The following is a 25,922-nucleotide window of genomic DNA, read 5'->3' as shown; positions in this document are numbered from 1 at the left end:
CATGGAGGTGCTTCCTGTGATGTGTCATGAGGATAAACACTGCAGTTTTGGTTACTGAAGCCCCCCCGATTTCCTTGTGAAGACTGAGGGGAAGAATAAATTCAATGCCTTTGCCATCTCGCCATCCTTTGCAACCAGATGTCCTTCCTCATTCTGGGGCAATATGGTCTGTCTTCCCTTTTTTACTGTTTACATACCTAAAGAATTTCTTGAGATTTTCTTTTTGCTCTCCTCTGCTATGTGTCTTTCATGTTCTATCTTAGTCGTCCTTATTGCACCCTTACATTTCTTGTTGCATTCTTTATAAAGTCTGAATGCTGATGATGTTCCCTCAACCCTGTATTTTTTGAAGGCCTTCTCCTTTGCTTTTATATGCATTTTTACATTGGACTTAAGCCATCCAGGAGTTTTGTTCGCTCTTTTAAATGTATTACCCAATGGGATGCATTAGCTAATGCCCTTATTTAATATGCTCTTGAGACTTTACAACTCCCTTAAAGTGTAAGTTCACCTTTTCCCGATAAATCTGTAAGGTGAACTTACACAGGACCCCCTCCTCGCCCCCCCCTTCTCTCTTCTTCCCTGCTGAGAGGACGAGCTTCGCGGGTTCTGATTGATCGGTACCACCCATGTGACGGCACCGACCAATTAGAATGCTTCTAAATGTCCCTCCTTGGGTACGCTTATGAGAAAATAAGCTCTGGGGTCGTGAGGCGGTTGTAGCAGGGCTCATAACGGGAGATCACTGCCATGCAGGTCAGTGGAACCAGGGGGGGGGGGGGTCCTGTGTTAGTTCACCTTACAGATTTTTCTGTAAGGTGGACTTACCCTTTAAGGCCATGTGCATTCAGAGATATTATTTTCAGACCCATTTTTCTATTTTATCCATGAGGTGGAAGTTGGAGCCCTCTAGCGGTGAGATTATGCTAGGTGCTTCAGAGATGCTTATAGGGAAGCAGAAACTTACAGTTCTGCAGAACTTGTAGAACTTGTTGAGAAGATTCTGAGTAGGATGTTGAAGCGTTGAGTATATTTACGACGTGGGTATCTTGGCAGGTAGTGGTGCAACAAACATAAAGAAAAGTCAAAAACCAACAACACCAGTATATATAGGTGCAAACATTAGTGAAAAAATAAAAAAGGAACACAGATTGGCATTTCGCCATGCCATTAATTAGGGGTTATCCTCCAAGAGCTGAGAGCATAGTCCCACTTATGGTTAATTAGAAAGGCCAAACGCAGAACTGCCACATTAACCACTTCCCAATTCCTTGTCAGGGGTAGCTACCATAGTTAAATTATTAGAGATCCATTGATTTCTCCCTAAGTTTCGCCTTGTTGTACTTTTCTCTTCTACCACTAGGTGGTAGGGCACTTGGTGGTACTAGGTATGAGAAGGACAACTCAAGGTCAGGTTATGGGTATATAGGGTATCTCAGCCTATGGGCAGGGGTTTTCTTGAATCCCTTGGCCTGGTGGGAGATCCTATATGTTTGGGTAGAGTTAGGTGATCTATGTTCTATGCCACCCGTACTGCCGTCTGGGTGGATATGTGTTGTCTGCCCTGGGCTGCTAGGCCGGAGATTGGGCCTATCCTGGGGGCATCTGGCTGCCAGGCTATGTGAGGGCCTATCCAGAAGTAAGAGGGCAGCGCAGGGTTGGGACTGCGGCTTGCAGTCCAACTAAAAGTGACAGTTCTGCCAGCCGGAGAACCTGTTGTGGTCGGAGGTAGAAGGGAAGCTGTCGCCACTAAGGGACCATCCACCTTGTTACCAGGGACCACAGTGAGTAATTGATGCAAGTATCAGAGCAAGATTCTCACTGAACGGGCACGGTGGGGAATCAGGAAACTTCATGCAGTGATCCAGTCCGGGACCCAACCAGCGGAGGTGACGCTTGCAGAGCAGCCTTGTGTGTCAAGCTAGGGACCAAGCCGGTCAGCAGGGGTGAAGCTTGAAGGTATCTGAAGTGCCAAGCTAGGGACGCGTAGGTGACGTTTGAGGGAGGTACCACCGCAAAAGCCTTAAAGCTGAGAGAACTGTTATGTTTGAATTAGGAACTGTTAAGTACTGTAGCAATAGGGGACAGCAAACCTGCACGTGCAGAAGTGGCACCTTGCTGGGGCCTTTCCCTGTATGGCTGTCCTCCTATTGAAGCCTCTGAGTCTTACTCTACCTTACCCTACCTAAATAAAAAAAAAAAAGATTTACCTTAAGCCCTGGTTTACACAAATCCAACCTTGAATTTGTGCGACTTCACTTGAAATCGCACAATCTCAAAGCCGCATGTCAGTGCAACTTCAGGTGCGACTTGGCTGACATTTGGGCGACTTCATGCACAGGTGTCTGTGCAAGTCGAGCCTGAAATCACCAAAAGTAGCACAGGTGCTACTTTTTCAAATCAGTGCAGCACCGCAAAGTCGGCGTCGCACCGATTTGAACTGTTCCATTGCCAACATTAGGGCGTGACTTGTCATGCGATTTGGACCTGTCAAATTGCACTGGTGTGAACTGGGGCTGCATGGCCACAGGTCAGTGTCATTAGGCTATATAAGGTCTATGAAGTCATGAGCATCCCCTCCCCTTGGTGTACATGTGGCTGTGGAGAACGCCCTGCCTGCAGCTGATTGGATAGCACCGGGTCGGAGTGACAGCTTCTTTCTGGATTTGTTTAGAACCTGAGCTCATCCCTGCTTGTAGTACCTATGGAAGGGCTCCTACGAACCATCCAATGAGAGCATTACTCTTCCAGTCCGCTCCATGTGACACAATGACATACACACATACCTCCCAACATTTTGAGATGGGAATGAGGGACACCTACTACCAAATGTATGTAGGCATAGGACACACCCCCTGCCACACCCTCTTAAAGGAGAATTAACCAAAAAAAAAGGTTAACTAAATGCACGAGGGCTTTTTTTTACAACTACTATTCCTTTATGCTGGCTTTTGAAATTTACAAATGCAGCAATTTAGAAATTGGATGAAAGGTTTAGCACTGGGAAACACTTTTTGAAAGATAAAAGTGCATTTTATATACAACTATATAGATCAGACCAAAATGAGGGACAAATGAGGAGGAAAGAGGGACAGAGGGACATTGCTCCAAATCAGGGAAGTCCCTCGAAATCAGGGACAGTCGGGAGCTATGCGTACACAGGGTACTCTGACACTGTTATGTTTGTGCAGATTTTGGACCCTTCTGCTGACCTGACCATCTACTTACTGTGTTCACAGCACCATCTAGTGGCTGAAAAGGAGACACACAGCCCAGTCCTACTAGAAGGCTTGCAGGCAAGGATGCCACTCATCCTGTATTCAAGTGGTCCAGCTAATAAAAGCATACATCAGGCAGGGCTGGTATCTTTCTAATAACCACCAACAGTGGGTTGCTTCCTCATTTCATATGGAATCTATTTAATAAATATAGCTGGTCTGCATCTGCGCTCAGGTACCTTCATGCGGCAGGCAGCCATTAAGAAACTTTTCTCAATGTGCCACCCTCCTCCTAGAAATGCAGCAGCAATAGTACATCACACAGCGTACACAATCAGTCACACTGAGCAAATATTGTTTTGAAGTAAATATTGTGCAGTGCTGGTGGGGTATATTGCATAACCCCAGTCATTATAATATTTAAGATTGTTCTAATTTAGCTGATCAAGGTAATAATGATAATGCAGGTAGGGTGGAAATGTATGGTATATGTGGGCGCGACCTACGTATGCGTTCGCTTCTGCGCGTGCGGCCGGGGGCGCTTTAAATTTTTATTGTTTGTTTTACTTTTATTTTTCTATTTTGACACTTTCTTTGTACTTTTTTTTTTTTTTTTTATTACTTTTATTCCTATTACAAGGAATGTAAATATCCCTTGTAATAGGAATAGTGCATGACAGGTCCTCTTTACAGTGAGATCTGGGGTCAATAAGTCCCCACATCTCACCTCTAGGCTGGGAAACCTGAAAAAAAAAAAAAAAACTATCATGGCTCCCCAGCCAAGGCAGCATTTTTTCAAATGCAGAGGCTGGGCGTGACGTCATAACATCGCACCCGGGCCTCTGAAAGATCATAGCGATGTCCGGGGTCATCTGGCCCTCCGGATTCTCTATGGTAAACTTTTGGCATGGACCAATTCCTTCTCCCTCTCGCCGATCGTACGGGTGAGCCGGGAGAAACCTGTAAGAACGATCAAGCGGCTGAACAGCCACTATGATCATTCTTATGGTGAAGGGAATCGCTGGCTCTAAAATAAGATATCCGAATGATGTCTGTAGCTGCAGGCATCATTCAGATATCCCCACTCAAAGTCGACAACGTCATATGAGGTCGTTGGGCTGGACGCAGTTAAAAAATTTTTTTTTTTTCAGAAACAAGCGGTGTAAGTAACTGAATGTGATCTGGAACTAGCCTCTTGGAATTTGTGTACAGCAGGGCTGGAGTGTGACAGGAAGAAGCAGCACAAGAGTCAGTTCATGTACTGACAAGGAACATGCTGATAGGAGGAGACACATCACTGTGCTTCTTCTCCTTTCACTGCTCAGTTACAGGCTGGGGCAGCTCCAGGACATACGGAGAGCTCAGAAGAATGACTCTGGACATCAGACTGAGGAAATCTACTGGCAGAATAGAATACTGTGGAGGAAATCTCTGGATTGAAGGTGGGTATTGCAGCAGAAAGCTGTTTTTTTTTTTTTGATGGCCAATTCATTTTTGTCTTTTATTTTTTTTTCTTTTAAACATATCTGAACCCAAGAAAAAGAAGCAGAAATTTGCACAAACTCCAAAATCTCATAGCAAGCCTTCACAGAAAAGTTGAGGTTGTTAAAGCTGCAAAGGGGGTTGGGGCGCACTCCATAATTTTGCCTATGTTGCGGGAAAGGGATATATATACATTTCAATTACCCCCTATGCATAGGCATAATGATGTAAGAAAGAAAAATAATTACAAGTAATGGGACTTTTATTTACCTTAATGGTGTGGATGCGTTAAGACATTTTTTTTAAGCCTTTAGGACTTTTTTATACTATTATAACACTGTAGAATAACTGGCCATACAAGGGTTTTCTTCCCTTTTTTGTATTCACTCCCCCTGAGGGAAATATTTTTCCCATTCATAGAAGAAAAATGAAATGAATGCTTATGCTTCCCTTACAAGGAAGCCGCTATCACAAAGAAACTCAACCTACGAGTATAAATAGTATTCTTAAATGTGATATTTGAAACACCATGAATATAATACCTCCTGATTTATAGGTGTGTGCACCCTAAAGCTCAAACACGTGTGTGTGTGTCTCTAAATATATATGACCCCGGGACATTGATCTTCCTGCCACCACAGTGAAAGAGAAGTGTGTAAACACTTCTCTTATGGCAGAGCCGGTAAGAGGGAGTTCTTTCCCATCTTCCTGCTGCCACACAGAGAGATAATGCTAATGCGCATGGGGTGGTTAGGGTGTGCCCCGGCACATCTGGCACACCCTGTGCGCACACCTATGTCCTGATTACAACCCTTACTCATTTACACAAATGCTTTCATTTTTCAGTGGATTGGAATAGTATCCAGAAAGTTCAAAGAAGGTTCCAGGAATCCATCATTTTATCTGGACACTAGAGTACCATCCTCAGTCTTTCTTCCACTACACATAAAGTTTCCAACCCATATACCAAACCCGCAGCCTAAAAATAAGAGGACTACAAAGCCGAGCAAGGATATATACGAAATTTGTTGGACAGATTCTAGGGACAGAATGTCATATCCGCATCCCTATTGGGTCAATAGAAAAAGAATAAGAGAGCGTATCACTCTCTCATGGGGTGATGGGATTTTAACGTCACCATCCAGTGAGAGCAATGATGCCAGAATCACCAAGTTGGTGTTTCTGGCATCACCGCTCTCACTGGATGGTGACTCGCCTATGCTCTCTCTGACGTTGTGGTCATCTTATTGTCAGTACCAAAAAGTTTTGGTGAGCACCCATATTAATTGTATAAGTATTGTTAACATTGTAAACAAATTTATCTGATGTTGATACTAATGTTATCTTTTGCAACTTGGACATTGTTATAGATGCATGTTTAATTGCCCCCGAAGAAGCAGATAACTAGCCTGTGAAACGCGCTGTCTATCCGCATATACAAGCATCTGTTCAAGCTTTCTGGACTTACCGGTGTATCAACTGTGGTCAAATGTGTATATGATCGAATGTTATTAATGTATCATTTTTATATTTTGTATTTTGTAATAAATCTATATTTTATTAATACCCTTGTTGTTGTGCTTACCTCAATGACAGAAAAACATATCCGTTAAAATCCCGTAACCCCATGAGAGAGTGATACAAAGCCAAGCAAATCTTTCTGTATATGGTGTGACTGTAATACATAGGATCCAAATGTACACAATCTTATGTCCCACTTATGGCATGATCAAGGCAATGCATAGGGGAATACCGCAGCCCCCTGTATGAGTGTCCTCAGCTTTGTGTCCGAGGATGTCACACAGTTTCAGCTTCCAGGTTTTACTGTCAAAGCTTAATTGAACAAGCTGAAATAGAAGCTGTGTGCACCAATTTTAGTAAATATACTCCATTGAGTCCAATGTCCCTGGGTACACTGCAAAAGGGTGGGTGGCTCTCTATTTGTGGTTTCCAAGCGTTACTGGCTCTCCACACAGTACATTCAGCACTCTATCACACTCAATGCATTTCAATGGTTCTCTATCTTTATCAGAAGTGGAGGACTGAGCAGTCTCACTTCCTTTAACCGCTAAGCAGGGCCGGATTAACATAGTGGCTGGTGGAGCTGCAGCTCCAGGCCCCTCCCTCAATATAGGCCCACGGAAGTGGCTTGTCAGTTCCTGTGTGCCTTCCTGAAGGAAGAGGAGCCCTCTGTGCACACATGGAGGAGACAAGTCAGTGCAGCCAAGTCCTGTCTCTGCCGATGCCTGACTCCTATCACAGGATCTGTTCACTCACACACATCCTCCATGTCTGGGGGAGGGGCGCTGATGTCCTAACCAGCAGGAGCCCGGGAGGAAGGACATCTCCCATACTGTTATGATAAGGTCAGTACATTTGTTAGGGGGATGTTGTGTAATTATTGTGCTAGGGGACAGACTGCTGCTTCCCCCATGTAATGTGCTCTCTTGTGCCCAGTGCCTACCATGTCATGTGCATTGCAGTGCCCACTATGTAATGTGCTGTGCCCACCATGTCCTGTCATGTGCATTGCAGTGCCCACTATGTAAAGTGCTGTGCCCACCATGTCATGTGCCTTGCAGTGCCCCCATGTAATGTGCTGTGCCCACCATGACATGTGCCTTGCAGTGCCCCCATGTAATGTGCTGTGCCCACCATGTCCTGTCATGTGCATTGCAGTGCCCACTATGTAAAGTGCTGTGCCCACCATGTCATGTGCATTGCAGTGCCCCCCATGTAATGTGCTGTGCCCACCATGTCATGTCATGTGCCTTGCAGTGCCCCCATGTAATGTGCTGTGCCCACCATGTCATGTGCCTTGCAGTGCCCCATGTAATGTGCTGTGCCCACCATGTCCTGTCATGTGCATTGCAGTGCCCCCATGTAATGTGCTGTGCCCACCATGTCATGTGCCTTGCAGTGCCCCATGTAATGTGCTGTGCCCACCATGTCATGTGCCTTGCAGTGCCCCCATGTAATGTGCTGTGCCCACCATGTCCTGTCATGTGCATTGCAGTGCCCACTATGTAAAGTGCTGTGCCCCCCATGTCATGTGCCTTGCAGTGCCCCCATGTAATGTGATGTGCCCACCATGTCATGTCATGTGCCTTGCAGTGCCCCCCATGTAATGTGCTGTGCCCACCATGTCATGTCATGTGCCTTGCAGTGCCCCCCATGTAATGTGCTGTGTCCAGTATGTCATTTGCTGTACATTGCAGTGCCCACCATGTAATGCGCTGTGCTGACCATGTCATGTGCTGTGCATTGCATTGCCCTTCATGTGATGTTCAGTGCCCACTATGTCATGCTGTGCCTTGCAGTGCCCACCATGTCATGTGCTGTGCCTTGCATTGCCCACCATGTAATGTGCAGTGCCCACCATGTCATGTGATGTGCCATCCAGTGCCAACCATGTCATGTGCAATGCCCACCATGTCATGGCTGTGCCTTGCAATGCCCGCTATGTAATTTGCCGTGTCCACCATGTCATGTGCTGTGCCATACAGTGATCCCACCATGTAATGTGCAGTGCCCACCGTGTAATGTGCAGCGCCCACCATGTCATGTGCACTTCCCACCATGTCATGTGCTATGCTGTGCCCACCCTGCCATGTGTTGTGCCCAGCATGTAGTGTGTTGTGCCCACTGTGTAATGTGCTGTGCTGTTCAACAGTGCCCACCATGTCATGTGCAGTTCCTAACATGTAATGTGCAGTTGCATTTCCCACCATGAAACGTGCTATGCCATGCAGTGCCCACCATGTAATGTGTTGTGCCCACCATGTAATCTTATGTGCCATTCAGTGCCCACCATGTAATGCGCTGTGCCCACCACGTCATGTGCTGTGCCATGCAGTGCCCACCATGTAATGCGCTGTACCCACCATGTAATGTGCTGTGTCATGCAGTGCCCACCATGTCATGTGCAGTGCCCATCATGTAAATTGCTGTGCAGTGCTCACCATGTCATGTGCTGTGTTGTGCCCACCATGTCATGTGCTGCACCATGCAGTGCCTACCATGTAATATGCTGTACTCACCATGTAATGTGCTGTACATTGTCTACCATGGCATGTGCCGTGCAGTACCCACAATGGAATGTGGTGTGCAGGGCTCATCATGTCATATGCAGTGTCCACCATTTAATGTGCTGTGCTCACAATGTAATGTGCTGTGCTGTGTCATGCAGTGCCCACCTTGTCATGTGCTGTGCAGTGCCCACCATGCTATGTGCAGTACCCACTATATAATGTGTTGTGCCCACCATATAATGTTCTGTGCAGTGCCCACTTGTAATGTCCAGTGCCCACCATGTAATGTGCTCAGCTGTGCCTGCCATGTCATGTGCTGTGCCCACCATATAAGGTCCTGTGCCCACTGTGTGCATGCGCTGTGCCCACCATGCAATGTGTTGTGTTGTGCAGTACCAACCATGTCATGTGCTGTGCCCACCATATAATGTACTGTGCCTACCTTGTAATGTGCTGTATTGGGCAGTGCCAACCGCGTAATGTGCTGTGCCCACCATTAAATGTGCTGTATCCATGTATCCACCATGTAATGTGTTGTGCCAACCATGTGATGTACTGTGCTATACCCCCCCCCCCCCGTGTAATGTACTATGCTGTGCCCCCCACAGACTCACCCCCTCACTCCCACCCCCCTCTCTCTCTCATCCCCTCTCTTTCACCCTGTTCTCTCACTCACCCCCTTCACCCCCTACCACCCTCTCTCTCTTTCACCCTCTCTCTATTCCCCTTTCTCTCTCTCTCTCTCTCTCTCTCTCTCTCTCTCTCTCTCTCTCTCTCTCTCTCTCTCTCTCACCCCCCCTCTCTCTCTTTAATTTAAATTTAACAAAAAATTGTTTGCGTTTTCATTTTATTTATTTTCATAAAAAGGCCCACCAACATCCTTAGCACCAGGCCCATGATGCTCTTAATCTGGGCCTGCCGCTAAGCCACCGCCCACCGTCATATGACGGCTGGACGAGGCTTCTGTTGTTCTGGGAGGACGTCACATGACGTCCTCGCCCTCCCGAGCCACTAGGGGGCGTGCCCGCTGCGTCACTCGGGACCCGGTGCGCGTGCCCGGCGGCCGCGATGTCCGCCGGGCACCCGCGATTGCCGGGTAACAGAGCAGGAGCGTGGATCTGTGCATGTAAACACAGATCCACGTCCTGTCAGAGAGGAGAGGAGACCGATGGCGTGTCCCTTGTACATAGGGACAGCGATCGGTCACCTCCCCCAGTCAGTCCCCTCCCCCCACAGTTAGAATCACCTCCTTAGGTCATACATTAACCCCTCGAGCGCCCCCTAGTGTTAACCCCTTCCCTGCCAGTCACATTTACACAGTAATCAATGCAATTTTATAGCATTGATCGCTGTATAAATGTGAATGGTCCCAAAAATGTGTCAAAAGTGTCCGATGTGTCCGCCGCAATATCGTAGTCACAATAAAAATTGCAGATCGCCGCCATTACTAGTAAAAAATAAATAAATAATAAAAATGCTATAAATCTATCCCCTATTTTGTAGACGCTATAACTTTTGCGCAAACCAATCAATATACGCTTATCGCAATTTTTTTTTACCAAAAATATGTAGAAGAATACGTATCGGCCTAAACTGAGGAAAAAATTTGTTAAAAAAAAAAAAAATTGGATATTTATTATAGCAAAAAGTAAAAAATATTGTGTTTTTTCAAAATTGTCCCTCTTCTTTTGTTTATAGCGCAATAAATAAAAACCGCAGAGGTGATCAAATACCACCAAAAGAAAGCTCTATTTGTGGGGAAAAAATGATAAAAATTTAATTAAGGTGCAGTGTAACATGACCGCGCAATTGTCATTCAAAGTGCGACAGCGCTGAAAACTGAAAAATGGCTTGGGCAGGAAGGGGGTGTAAGTGCCCTGTATTGAGGTGGTTAAAGAGGGAGTCCCGTGAAAATTTTTTTTTTAAAAATCAGCAGCTACAAATACTGCAGCTGCTGACTTTTAAAATAAGAACACTCACCTGTCCCAGGGTCCAGCGATGTCAGCACCCGAGACCGAATCTTGACTCGGTCCTCTGGTGCTGCCGCCGCCATTCTCTGTAAGGGAATCGGGAAGTGAAGCGATGCGGCTTCACTTCCCGGTTCCCTACTGCGCATGCGCGAGTCGCGCTGCGCTTCCTAACTGGTCCCCACTGTCTCTGGGACCCGTGTGGGACGGGTAGGGGACGGGAGGGGGCGTAGACTCCCGTGGGAGTCTATGCCGGAAGTGGGTGCAAATACCTGTCTTAGACAGGCATCTGCACCCCCTTACCCCCTGAATGGTGCCAAATGTGACACCGGAGGGGGGGGGAGGGTTCCGAAAAGCGGAGGTTCCATTTTTGTGTGAACCTCCGCTTTAACCTCTCAGGTAATTGCCCCACCCTGGCCATTAATCCATTGGGATTGATTTACTAAACTGTAGAGTGCAAAATCTGGTGCAGCTCTGCATAGAGACCAATCAGCTTCCAGATTTTTTTTTGTCAAAGCTTAAGTGAACAGGCTGGCGTTAGAAGCTGATTGGCTACCATGCACAGCTGCACCAGATTTTGCACTCCAGTTTTAGTATTTTCTGGAAATTTTATAGACAGGCAACTCCTATCCTCATATTGATTAGTGGTTCTAAATTAATAACAACTACTGCAGTAGGGAACAGACACAAAAAGATACACTCAGCATCTTTCCAAATTACCGTTCTATTTATTCAATGCAATTGAAGTTTTTTATACACATGATTACGTAGGTATCACATTAATATTACAATTGTACTTTTATGGTAGCAAGGGGCGTAACATTGAGAAGCTAAATTCTAATCAAGACTTGAAAGAATGCAAACATGTAATGAAAACATTATTAGTGCTGTGAGTGCAGTGTGCAATACATAGGCAAAGTATACAACCATAAAAGATAAATCCTTACTGACCTAATTCAGGAATCATTTGAAAACAGACCTCCTAAATAACAAATTAAATTATATTATTCATATAATTATGAACCCCTTTTGGTACAGCGTTCATAGTTCATACATCCATTCTGAATTACTAAATTTCGCAAAATTCAAGTTAGTGCTATCCTTATTGTGGCATTTCTTAAAATGCTTTGGAAATTGTGATAGGTTTTATGATTCAATGCGTTGTGGATGTATTCCTCTGCCCTAATCACCAAAGCCTGTTTGCTTTTCCCAATATACTCTAATCCACAGACACATTCCAAAACATAATTTAAAGTGAAGACCTCTACCCATGCCATATCCAAAAAATCATCATTGAAAAGAGAAGGGGGGAAGAGAGTAACCGGAAAGTATCCTGCTAGTACTGGACTTTAATGGCATGACACGAGACAAAAACCATTATGGTATAAAATACATAACACCAACACCTAAATTGTACTTATATTGAATAAGCTTGAAGTGTGTTGGTAGCGCAATCATCCAAGGGTCAACACGTTTCACTGGATTGCATAGCTTCTTCAGGACCCATAGGTTAAGTATCATACTCTGTATAGTATAACATAGATACAAATTAGTGTATACACAATAATTTACAATGTATGTACAGTTATTTTATAAGTATGCTAATTAGTTTAGCATTGACCCATTTTACTTACAGCGGCACATGGGAAAAAGATTGGAAACAAAAACGTCTGTGGGGTGGACACAGGGGCTGTAAAACTGTAAAAATCTCTTTAAATCTCTGTGCCATTTACCCACATGGTGTAAGAAATGGATATAAGTGTACATATATGTGATATATATGTTACATTCTTCACTTTCATTAGGGCTGTGTTGGTTCATGTTGATTCACGTGCTTTTTGAGTATATTTATGGAGTTTGTGTCCGCCCCACAGATGTTTGTTGTCTCCAATGTTTCGCCATGTGCCGCTGTAAGTAAAATGGGGCAATGCTAAACTAAAAAGCATACTTGTAAAGTAACTGTACATACATTGTAAATAATTGTGTATACACTAATTTGTATCTCTATTATACTATACAGAGTATAATACTTAACCTATGGGTCCTGAAGAAGCTACGCAACCCAGCGAAACGTGTTGACCCTTGGAGGATTGCGCTACCAACACACTTCAAGCTTATACAATATAAATACAATTTAGGTGTTGGAAGGGCTATGTATCATATTATGGCACAATCCTTTTTGATGTTTTATCATGTTAATTAACTTTTACCGTTTCCTGACATTTTAAATTGTTAAAAATAAAACTATATATTTTATACCATAATGGTTTTTGTCTCGTGTCATGCCATTAAAGTCTAGTACTAGCAGGATACTTTCCTGTTACTCTCTTCCCCCCTGTTATTCCAAAACATAAATTACGTTCTATGAATTACAAAAATAAGAGTTGTACAGTTTTGAAAGTTATGATGTGCTGGTCAAATGAAGGATACTTGAAACCTGGTGCAGCTGTGCATGGTATCCAATCAGCTTCTAACTTCAGCTTGTTCAATTAAGCTTTGACAACAACAAAAAACAAAAACCTTGAATCTGATTGGTTTCTATGCAGAGCTGCACCAGATTTTGCACTCTCCAGTTTCTAGTAAATACCTTTACATAGTTACATGGTTTTTAGTATTTTTGCATGCAAAACAATACCTACACCTTCTTAGTGCCTTCTTTTTTTTCTGGGTTCTGAAAAGAGCCTTTGGGTTGTGTATAGGGGGTGATGAGGATAATGTTGGCGTGTGTCTATGCACTCTCTCCGTGGCTGCGGTGTGCCAGCTGTATGTCTTTGGACATGATGGTGACCTTCTTGGCGTGGATGGCGCAGAGGTTGGTGTCCTCGAAGAGTGCTATGAGATAAGCCTCTGCGCCCTCCTGCAAAACCATGATGTTGGAGCTCTGGAAGTGCAGATCACTCCTAAAGTCCTGGACGATCTCGCAGACTGGAAGTGCAGCTTGCCGATGAGCAGCTCAGTAGATTTCTGGTAGTGGCGGATCTCTCGGAGAGCCACAGTGTCAGGCCTGTAGTAGTGAGGCTTCTTGACTGGACCAGGACGCCCTTGCAGGTAGCTTTAGTGACCAGCTGCTTGCGGGGAGCTTTCCTGCAGGTAGACTTAAGAGCGATCTGCTTGGTTCTCGCTATTTTCACTTAACTCTTTGCTGAAACAGCGAATATGCAGTGCCTTCTTTTTTGACAAGACGGTTCTTAGGAGAGGGCTTTCTTCCACCTTAAGATTAGGTTCTTTCTTAGGTCTCACAGGTAATAAGAATTTGAAGACCAGATCTCTCCTCAATAGAGGGCAATGGGGTAAATTCACTAAGAGATTAAATGCCACACTCATGCAGTATTTATCTCAAATGTAGTCAATTCTTTAAAAAAATATGCATTATTTACCAAATGCGTTAAATATTTATGTTTTGCAATATTTAGCAATTACATTTTGTGGGTTTTTTGGCTTTTTTTCACAATTTGTTTCTTTTTTGCAGGCTAACACTGCACCATCAGGCACCCAGCAATATTGTGAAATTATGAAAACATTCTACAAAATGATCTCCCTCTGATGAAATTTTTACAATTTATTTTCATTCCAGAGCTCAGAGCAGAACATTTTAACACTGATACATTGCTGTATACTTTTCATTTCCTGGCCAGTGCAAAGTTCTTGTTGTTTTGTACATTTTTAAAATACCGCCAGCAAACTCCAGGTTATAAATAACGAATGTGTGTTTTTTAGTGAATTGACTTTAAAGGGTATTAGTTCACCTTTAGGCCCCTTTCACATGTGCGGATCCGTTTTCAGACATCCGCCTGCTCAGCAGGGATCGCTCCGTTGATCCCCACAGAGCCGGCGGATGACAAGTCTGTCTTTACACACTGTGCAGAAATGGACCTGTCAGATCTCCGCTCTCCTCCATGGGGGGATCGGATGAAAAAGGACCGCCTGTCCGTTTTCATCCGATCCGCCAGACGGATGGAAAATAGGGTTTCCATCTTTCTGGATTTAGCGGAGGGGATCGGATCGGGGCGGATTGGATGTCACCGCTGACATCCGTCGCTCCATAGATATGTATGGAGTGTCCGTTCAGGTCCACCTGAAAAACTGACAGGGCGGATGTGAACGGTCCGCACGTGTGAAAGGGTCCTAACAGAAAATCTGTACAGTGAACTTACTCTGGACCCCCCTCCCCCCCCCCCGTTCCCGCTGTACCTGAGTCCCGCGATCAACCGCTGTCAGACATCAGGTCGCCGCTTCACCGGTCCGGGGATTTGAAATCCCTGTGGTTTAATATCCTAAATGTACCTCGTAAAGGTTTGTATAGGAGGCATGCTAATTGGTCAGTGCTGACCATTCAGGACCCGCCTAGCCCGTCCTGTCAACGTTGGAGAAGAAGAAAGAAAGCCGCAGGGATTTCAAATCCTTGGACCGGTAAAGCGGAGACCAGATGTCTCCTAGCAGGTGATCGCAGGACTCAGGTACAGCAGGACCGGGGAGGGGGGATTGGGAGAGGGTCCTGTGTAAGTTCACCTTACAGATTTTTTGTAAAGCTGAACTTACACTTTAATGACTTATCTCATTTTTTTTTTTTTTTTTTTGCGGTATTTATCTCACATTCGATATTTTAATGGATTTTGATTAATTTGACCCTTTTATTATCTCATGCCATGATTCTGAAAAAAATGAGTCAAGTGACCTTCATATTGCATGTAGTAACCTTTAGTGAACTAACCCCAATATCTAATGATTTTGATGATTTTTACATTGTTTTCAATATAATGTAAGGATGCAGAGCAGGGCTTCCTTCCTTTTTGTCAGGGGTGCTTTGTCTTTAGGAAGTTGGTCTCTATCAGCAAAGTTATATGCCTCCTCAATCACACTTTAATCGTCCTTTCTTCTGCAAAGCTACGTTTTACCGTTCATAAAACTGTCAAAATGCAAAGCCTCCAGTTTATTGTTTCTGTAAACTTGAGAGCGCCTTTATTATTTGACAGTTTTATGAGGTATGCGCTATTATTACAATGTAAAGCAGACATAGACTCAGGCAACATTATTCTTTCAACAGTTTGAGACAAATCAGCAGTAAGCAATATAGCATTAAGGGCTTATACACGCTTGCGGCAGCCCTTGTCACCCCACTGAAAAGTGACCTGTTTGGGATCGTATTCCGGAGAGTGGCTGACAGGCAGCTCAGAGGTGATATGGCACCTCTTCACTGCCTGTTTTAACCCTGAAAAGCCCACACTGAAAAGCACACAAAAAGACATGGATGAGCGAGTTTGGGGTGGAGGAACTTGACTGGCCTGCACAGAGTCCTGACCGCAACCCAATAGAACACCTTTGGGATGAATTAGAGCGGAGACTGCAAGCCAGGCCTTCTTGTCCAACATCAGTGCCTGACCTCATAAATGGGCTTCTGGAAAGATTGTCAAACATTCCCATAGACACACTCCTAAACCTTGTGGACAGCCTTCCCAGAACAGTTTAAGTTGCTTTAGTTGCAAAGGGTGGGCCAAATCAACATTGAACCCTACGGTCTAAGACTGGGATGCCATTAAATTTCATGTACGAGTAAAGGCAGACGTCACAATACTTTCTGACTTTTTATTTTTTTTGCATATTTGTCACACTTAAATGATTCAGATCATCAAACAAATTTTATTATTACACAACGATAACCCAAGTAAATACAAAATGCAGTTTTTAAATGATGGTTTCATTTATTAAGGCAAAAAGCTGTCCAAACCTGCCTGGCTTTATATAAAAAAGTAATTGCCCCCTAAACCCAATAACTGGTTGTGCCACCCTTGGCGGCAACAACTGCAATGAAGCGTTTGTGAAAACTGGCAATGAGTCTTTCACAGAGGAATGAAGAAACTTGCAGAGCTGTGAATAGACAAGCTCTCTGCTTATCGATCACTAAGTTCCCTCCCTAACACAAATTTCCAGCTGCTTTTATCTCGTGTGTTGGAGAACTTGTCAGAAGTTATCATGCAGATAACAGAGGAATGGAGCAGCAGAAAGACACAGCACTCAGAGCTTTGGAGAGAGATAAGTAAACACGGCAGATATATGTGCCCAGGTCAGATTTCATGAATGGGGTTTACAACCACTTTCCATTTCAGCCCCAGAAGGATTTACACCAGGCCATTTATTGCGATACGATACTGCGTTGCTTTAACTGACAATTGCGTGGGCGTGCAACGCTGTACAAATAGAACTTTCTTTTGGTGGTATTTGATCACCTCTGCGGCTCCTATTTTTTGCGCAATAAATTAAAAAAAAATTATTCTTCATCAATTTAGGCCAATATGTATTCTTCTACATATTCCCAAAAAATCCCAATAAGCTTATATTGATTGGTTTACGCAAAAGTTATAGCGTCTACAAAATAGGGGATAGATTTATGGACTTTTATTTATTTTTTAATTGTTTTTACTGGTAATGGCGCCATGGACCCGTGTATTGGCTCCCCCACTGTGCAGGGGGCACACGCGTGCGCACGACCACAGTGTCTATTGCATGAAACAACGCACAGGTTCATAATAGAGCAACCCTGCGCAGTAAATATAAGCGGTGGGTGGTCTTTAGCTGGTTAAAGTAAACCTGTGCCTGGGTCACAAATCTGATTGCATAGATTTATAAATTGTATGGCAGGTAAAACAGCTCACATGTCTACTCCTTGCCTGGAGTTCAGCGCCAGAGGTTGCTGTCCTCTTATTATATTAAAACAAGCAAGAAGTAAAATCCAGTACTGGTATGCTAATATTGCCGAGGATCAGTCATACTGTTTCCTCCAAAATTATCAGCTAATAGGCAATCAAGTATTATTTGGTACGTCGCGTTTGTAGCGTCTTGATAGTGCTTATTAAATATGGATTACATAAAGAAAATGTACAAATCACATTCGTTCTTGCTCTGAATCCAGTCCATGAAGTGAGTGTTAAAGCTAATACTAAGCCTTTTAATCCATCAATTTGTTTATGGAAGGTTGCTAGCTATTACATCCTTGGTAAGTAAATCCAGCTTCAGTATGTGGATAGAAATATTGCTCCAGCGATCCATGCTGAGCTTTCTATATAAATGCAGTGGGGAAAGTTTCCTGAGCATGTCATTACACTAAACACGTTTAAACTTACATTATTTTTGCTCTTACACATTTTAACCACTTCAGCCCTGGAGCATTTGGCTGACCAAAGACCAGAGCACTTTTTGCGATTCGGCACTGCGTCGCTTTAACTGACAATTGCGCGGTCGTGCGACTTGGCTCCCAAAATTTTCCCCACAAATAGAGCTTAATTTTGGTGGTATTTGATCGCCTCTGCGGTTTTTATTTATTGCACTATAAACAAAAAAAGAGCAACAATTTTGAAAAAAAACGCATTATTTTTTACTTTTTGCTATAATAAATATCCCCAAAAAATATATAAAAAAACATTTTTTTCCTCAGTTTAGGCCGATATGTATTCTTCTACATATTTTTGGTAAAAAAATGGCAATAAGCGTATATTGATTGGTTTGCGCAAAAGTTATAGCGTCTACAAAATAGGGGATAGATTTGTGGCATTTTTATTATTATTTTTTTTTTACTACTAATGGCGGCGATCTGCGATTTTTTATTGTGACTGCAACATTGTGGCGGACATATTGGACACTTTTGACGCTATTTTGGGACCATTGACAGTTATACAGGCATCAGTGCTATAAAAATGCACTGATTACTGTATAAATGTCACTGGCAGGGAAGGGGTTAACACTAAGGGTGATCAAGGTGTTAAATGTGTTCCCTGACTGTCTGCTCTAACTGTGGGGGAATGTGAATGCCTGGGTGAGGAGACTGATCGGTGTTCCTATATACTAGGAACACACGATCAGCATAGGCGTGCACACAGGGTGTGCCGGGTGTGCCTGCGCACATCCTAATCACCCTGTGTGGCGCAGATTGCCTTGGCTGCCTGGGCCCCCCCTTCCATGTCGCCCCTGCAGCACTGCTGGCTTTCCGTAGAATGCTCCGGCCGATCGTTTCAGGATGGAGAGTGAGGAAGGGGCCAGTAAATATGTGATTTAGCAGCCCCTTTGTTTTCTAAATAAACACGACAAGTGATTGGCACAAAGAACTTCCCATTCATTCACTGTCCAGTGCAGCTGAGGCTGCAGAGAAAGGGACTGGGGAGTCTCTGTCCTCAGTCCCTTTCTTTGTCTCAAAAGTGAGAAGGTTTGAGCTGTGGGGTGCACACTCTAATGCAATAGGCTGCGCACACCTATGACGATCAGTCTCCTCTCCCCTGACAGAATGTGGATCTGCTCTGTAATGAGCGATCGCGTGTGCCTTGCGGACATTGCGGCCGCCGGGCACACGCATCAGCTCCTCTGTGATGCAGCGGGCGCCGAGGACTTCATATGACGCCCGCCCAGGATGGGAGATCCCAATGGGCGGGTAGGGAAGTGGTAAAGGGCCAGTAGGAGCTTGCTCCAAGGGGTTAATATACCCATAGTGAGCCTCCAGGACAGAGATGGCCTCCTCCCCTCCCCTTTTTTTACTCCTCTTCTCTTCCTTTCTTTTTTTCTCTTACCTTTTCATTTTTCTTCTGACCCTCTCTGCCTTAGAACTGCCTTTTTGCCCACAAGTGAGAGCGGTACCTCTTTTTGGTCCCATGGATGACTATATTGTTTTTTTATAGTTCAAGGGCCCTTTTTGGAAACGAATCGCATCACAGTTCCAGGCAGGGCTCTGATAATTGATCATCTAACAATTGGTTGAACTAGATGGACTTGTGTCTTTTTCAGCCAGAATAACTATGTAATTCAATGTTTCTTGGATCAATTGTCTTTCATTTCTACATCAATATTTTAAGTTCAATATCTGCGGAGGAAAACTCATTTTGAATTTGTTCATGTTTTTCGCACATCTTTGTGCTTTGTAATTGACTACTTCTCTTATTGTTTCTAATAAAATTCAAGTGAAAGAATTGGTTAAGCTGTAATATAATCAATGTTTGCTTTACCGCTTTAAGTACAGCATAACTAAATTGCCATTTTTCCAAAAGCCGAATAGTCATAGTACCTTGATCAGTAGCACAAAAAAACGATACCTCCCACTTCCCTGTTCGCTCCAGGCTTAAGAATCCTGTGCTGCCATATGTTATTGTTAGCCGGTGGCTTCTTCCTACTTTTTGGGACTGGCCCACCTGTGACATCTGTGGCAAATATTACATAGTTAGTCGGCTTGAAAAAAGACACAAGTCCATCTAGTTCAACCAATAATAAAAAAAAAAATTATACAATCCCATATACACAATCCTTCACCCAGTCGATCCAGAGGAAGGCAAAAAACCCCAGCAAAGAATGATGCAATTTGCTCCAGCAGGGGAAAAAATTCCTTCCTGATCCCCAGAGAGGCAATCGGATTTTCCCTGGATCAACTTTCCCAATAAATCTCAGTACCCAGTTATATTATGTACATTTAAGAAAGAAGCCAGGCCCTTTTTTAAAGCTTTCTTCTGAGCTGGCCAGAACCACCTCTGGAGGGAGTCTATTCCACATTTTCACAACTTTTACTGTGAAGAAACCTTTCCATATTTGGAGATTAAATCTCTTTTCCTCCAGACGTAAAGAGTGCCCCCTTGTCCTCTGTGATGACCTTAAAGTGAATAACTCAACACCAAGTTCACTATATGGACCACTTATGTACTTATACATGCTGATTATATCCCCCTTTAATCTCCTCTTCTCAAGAGGGAATAGATTCAGTTCCTCTAATCTTCCCTCATAGCTGAGCTCCTCCATGCCTCTTATCAGTTTGGTTACTCTTCTCTGCACTTTCTCCAGTTCCCCAATATTCTTTTTGAGAACTGGTGCCCAAAACTGAACTGCATATTCCAGATGAGGTCTTACTAATGATTTGTACAGGGGCAAAATGATATTTCTCTCCCTGGAGTCCATACCTCTCTTAATACAAGAAAGGACTAGGAATGAGCTTCGAGTTCGAGTCGAACTCATGTTCGACTCGAACATGGGCTGTTCGCAAGTTTGCCGAACAGCGAACAATTTGGGGTGTTCGCGGCAAATTCGAATGCCGCGGAACACCCTTTAAAAGTCTATGGGAGAAATCAAAAGTGCTAATTTTAAATATTCATTGGTATTGTCATAAAAAGTGTTTGGGGACCTGGGTCCTGCCCCAGGGGACATGGATCAATGCAAAAAAAAGTTTTAAAAACGGCCGTTTTTTCAGGAACAGTGATTTTAATAATGCTTAAAGTGAAACAATAAAAGTGTAATATCCCTTTAAATTTCATACCGGGGGGGTGTCTATAGTATGCCTGTAAAGGGGCGCATGTTTCCCGTGTTTAGAACAGTCTGACAGCAAAATGACATTTCAAAGGAAAAAAGTCATTTAAACTACTCGCGGCTATTAATGAATTGCCGGTCCGACAATACACATAAAAGTTAATTGATAAAAACGGCATGGGAATTCCCAACAGGGGAACCCCTAACCAAAATTTTTTAAAAAATGACGTGGGGGTCCCCCTAAATTCCATACCAGGCTCTTCAGGTCTGGTATGGATATTAAGGGGAACCCCGGCCAAAATTTTAAAAAAAATGACGTGGGGGGTCCCCCTAAATTCCATACCAGGCCCTGCAGGTCTGGTATGGATATTAAGGGGAACCCCGGCCAAAATTTAATAAAAAAATGGTGTGGAGCCCCCCCAAGAATCCATACCAGACCCTTATCCGAGCATGCAACCTGGCAGGCCACAGGAAAAGAGGGGGGGGACGAGAGAGCGCCCCACCCTCCTGAACCGTACCAGGCCACATGCCCTCAATATTGGGAGGGTGCTTTGGGGTAGCCCCAAAACACCTTTTCCCCATGTTGATGAGGACAAGGGCCTCATCCCCACAACCCTGGCCGGTGGTTGTCGGGGTCTGCGGGCGGGGGGCTTATCGGAATCTGAAAGTCCCCTTTAACAAGGGGACCCCCAGATCCCGGCCCTCCCCCTGTGTGAAATGGTAAGGGGGTACAAAAGTACCCCTACCATTTCACTAAAAAACTGTCAAAAATGTTAAAAATAACAAGAAACAGTTTTTGACAATTCCTTTATTTAAATGCTTCTTCTTTCTTCTATCTTCCTTCGGTTTCTTCCTCCATCTTGTTCTTCTTCTGGTTCTTCCTCCGGTGTTCTCGTCCAGCATCTTCCTTCGCGGCGTCGGCGTCTTCTTCCCTTCTTCTCCTCGGGCCGCTCCGCATCCATAATGGCATGGAGGGAGGCTCCCGCTCTTCTCTTCATCTTCTTCTCTTCATCTTCTTCTCTTCTTTTTCTTCTCTTCATCTTCTTGTCTTCATCTTCTTTTCGGGCCGCTCCGCATCCCTGATGGCATGGAGGGAGGCTCCCGCTGTGTGACGCTTCTCCTCTTCTGACGGTTCTTAAATAACAGGGGGGGCCACCCAGTGACCTTGCCCCCCTCTGAGGCACGGGGACCTGACGGGACTTCCCTGTGGCATTCCCCGTGACGCCACAGGGCATGGATCTGATGTTACACACTGCAAAGCATAGAGCAGAGAGTGGAGTGTAATATAAGACCATAAGTTGTTCCTGTGTAGCCGCGGCCCTCTGTCCTCTACATGCCATCAAAATCCAGAATTTACATATAATTTCTGAGCTTCAGAAGGTAAGGGGTGGGGATCTGATGTCACACACTGCACAGCATAGAGGAGAGAGCTGAGTGTAATATGAGTCCTGAGTCGAGGGAAAGGACACCCCCCTCTTTATAGTCTCATAGGGAAACGCGCATAGGTGAGGTTATCAGTGACCTTCTTTGGGTTGGGTAAAGGGGAGAGGACTGTCCCCCGGGATCCTGTGGTGTCTGGATACCCTGTCAGAGGTAACTCATGCAGACAGCAGAGGGAAGAGAGAGCAGATAGGAACCACACTGTTTTAGATAGAGGCAAGTACACACTATAGAGGGGAATGCTTTGCTCATTTTTCATTTCAGAGATTTACAACCACTTTAAGAAATACATCAGGGGGAAGTTTACTAAAACTGGAGCAGACAGAATCTGAAGCAACTGTACATGGCAGCCAATCAGCTTCTATCTTCAGCTTATTCAGTTAGATTTTGAAAATGAAAGATTGAAAATGAAAGAAGCTGATTGGTTTCTATACACAGCTGCTCCAGATTCTGGCGGCTCCAGTTTTAGTAAATTCCCTTCCATTGTCAGATTTAATACTTATGGATGATGTCACATACTAAGCAGGCTGAGCCCCTCCACTTCCTGCTGAAAAGTTGCTTGGGTCAATGTCAGTGGCCAACTACTGTAGAACACAAGTTAAAATGTCTAGCCAAAAACTTTTTTTCGGTTTTAGATTTAAAGTGATTGGAAATCTTGCCCGGTTTTACTGCTATCCAGGGATCCATTAAACAGATTTCCCCTCACTTCCTGTCCTAATAACAATGTTTTTACCAGACAGGAAGTAAATGGAAATCTCCAAAAGGTTTACTGAAAAAGATAAAAATTTGACGGGTTCTAGACTTCCCTTACTTAACTAAAATTGTTTTTATTTTTGTCTGTGTTGCTCTTGGTGAGTTCCCATCTCATCCTGTCTAGTAAATTGTCGTCAGTGGGAGAGGAAGTGATGGAACATCTCTAGTGCTTAGCCGAGTTCTAACACTTTCCGACTCTAGCAATTTTACGCTGAAGTGGGGTTTTATTGTAGCACCTTGGTAAATAAGGCTAGGTTCACATTAAAACACTGTTGAGGAAACCCACGATCTGTGCATATTTCCTGCACCACGATCAAAATGCACCAGCACACCAGGATCTCCAAAAATGGGTCCATAACTTTATTCAGCGATTACATAATTACAACAGAAATCAATGTTTTGGAGCCACGCAGGACCCCTTCATCAGGCAGAGGCCTGATAAAGGGGTCCTGCGTGGTTCTGAAACATTGCATTCTGGTTTTATTCTGTGATCGCTGATTAAAGTTTTGGACCTATTTTTGGAGATCCTGGTGTGCTGATGACATTACTTCCAATGATAAGTTAATGACACCCCAAATGCAGGTCACAAATGCACTGTGTTTGCCTACACCGGATTGCATGATACAAAAGTACTATGTGATCCGATTGCAGTTCATTTCCAAAAGCACTACATGCACTACTACTACTATTACAAAATGAATGGGTTCAAATCGCACCACACCGAACCGCATGTAAATTACACAGCACTGCGCTGCGCATTCCTGTGCACTTTATAGTGTGAAATGGGGTTAAAAGATTCATGCCTGGTACTGCCATTGCATTGTCATTTTATGAAAACATTTATTTCTGAAGCTCTGCTTGGATTCCTTTAGATGTTTTACATATGGTGTTAGATAATACTAAGCCAAAATGAAGTGTGTTTGCTATTCAAAAATATGTTCCCATGCTACATTAACTTTTTTTTTCAGGCGTTTACATCATGTTGAGGCAATACCAAGTCAAATCATTACCGGGAATGCTCTAGTTATTATTATGATTATACAGGATTTATATAGCGCCAACAGTCTGCGCAGCGCTTTTTTTAGAAAAGTAAAAATTTTCGCTTTTTGCTGGTAACTGTATATTTGCTATTTAATTTTAGTACTAAATCTGACGCAAACCTGTGTACCCATTAAACATTCAGTTATATGAAAAATATAGTGGCTTGTTCTTCATATTTTAGGGCTTGGAGTAACAAATTACTCTCCAGACAAAAATATTGTTAGATCTATGCAGGGATAAAATAAAACAATTTTTTTACTCTCTCTCTCTCCCACTCCCATTTAATCCATACTACTAGGATTTTTTTATTCTCGTTACCTTGTGAAGCCAGGTATACTCTACTAAGTCCCCTATCCAGGTGCCCTGCCGCTGTCGTTTCTGGATGGGGTCCACTGATCCATGCTCCCCCCTGAGATTGCTGGTTCCCTGGGATGAAGTTGTCCTCTTCTGGATCCTTAGAGGACTCCACCACTGGAAATCCGATAGGAGGAGTCAACATCATGCAGGCCATGGAAGTAACCGAAGAAGGACCCAAGCATGAAGTGAACAGAAGAGGAGAAGACTTGGCCATGGATTAACCTCCCTGGCGGTAATCCTGAGTGTGGCTCGGGGTGAATTTTCAGTACCAAAAGCCACACTTGAGATCGCAGGATGCAGGCAAACTTACTTACCTTGTCTCCAGGATCCTGCAATGTCCTCCCGCTGTGTGTGCAGGCTCTGTCCTCCACCTGATCTATCACAGTGCCGGGTTCTGTTCCCTGTGAGCATCGCAACGTACAGGGACGGAGCACGGGGCCAAATTCAAAAAGTTAAAAACACACAATACATACAGTACACTGTAATCTTACAGATTACATTACTGTATCAAATTATTTCACATCCCTTTTGTCCCTAGTGCTTTGTCCAATGCCCTGCATGCAATTTTATATTATATATACTGTTCTTTCTGCCTGGAAACTGGAGATTGTCTATAGCCATACCTCCCAACTTTTTGAGATGGGAGCAAGGGACACCTATTAGCAAATGTATGTAGGTATAGGACACATCCCCTGTCATGCCCCCTTAAAGGAGAATTATACAAAAAATGTATTAGTTAAACCCACAAGTGCTTTATTTTTACCACTATTGATGTATAATGGATTTTGAAGTGTGCAAATGCAGCAATTTAGTGATTGGATGAAAAATTTGGCACCAAGAAACACTTTTTGAAAGATAAATAGTGCATTTTATATACATCTATATAGATTATACCAAAATGAGGGACAAATGAGAAGGAATGAGGGACAGAGGGACTTTGTTCCAAATCAGGGACAGTCCCTCGAAATCAGGGATAGTTGGGTGGTATGTCCATAGCAACCAAACAGTGTCCCTTTATGTCAAAAGCAGGTTTAGGCCAGCTAGAAAACAGTGATAATAAATAAGAACACTTGCAGAATAAAGTAAATTTCAGTGTTTTTGATTTGATTACATTATTGAATACATTTTATTATTATTAAATTATTATTTGTTTTAATTATTTATAGTTATTTATTATATTATAATTTATGATTTTGTGTTTCAAACTTTATCATACCCGGGATGTCTACTAGACTCTTGTTTGGATAGATTTTTTTTTTTAACAGAAGGAATATTTATTGAGATATTCAATCAGTTACGTTAAGCATAGCAGGTGTTACAGCAATAAACAAAAAAACAATGCAACATCCCAGAAGGGTCATGTAACA

Source organism: Aquarana catesbeiana, linkage group LG02, assembly GCF_042186555.1.
Source record: "Aquarana catesbeiana isolate 2022-GZ linkage group LG02, ASM4218655v1, whole genome shotgun sequence".
Classification (NCBI taxonomy): Eukaryota; Metazoa; Chordata; class Amphibia; order Anura; family Ranidae; genus Aquarana; species Aquarana catesbeiana.
Note: the sequence above shows the minus strand (reverse complement) of the source record.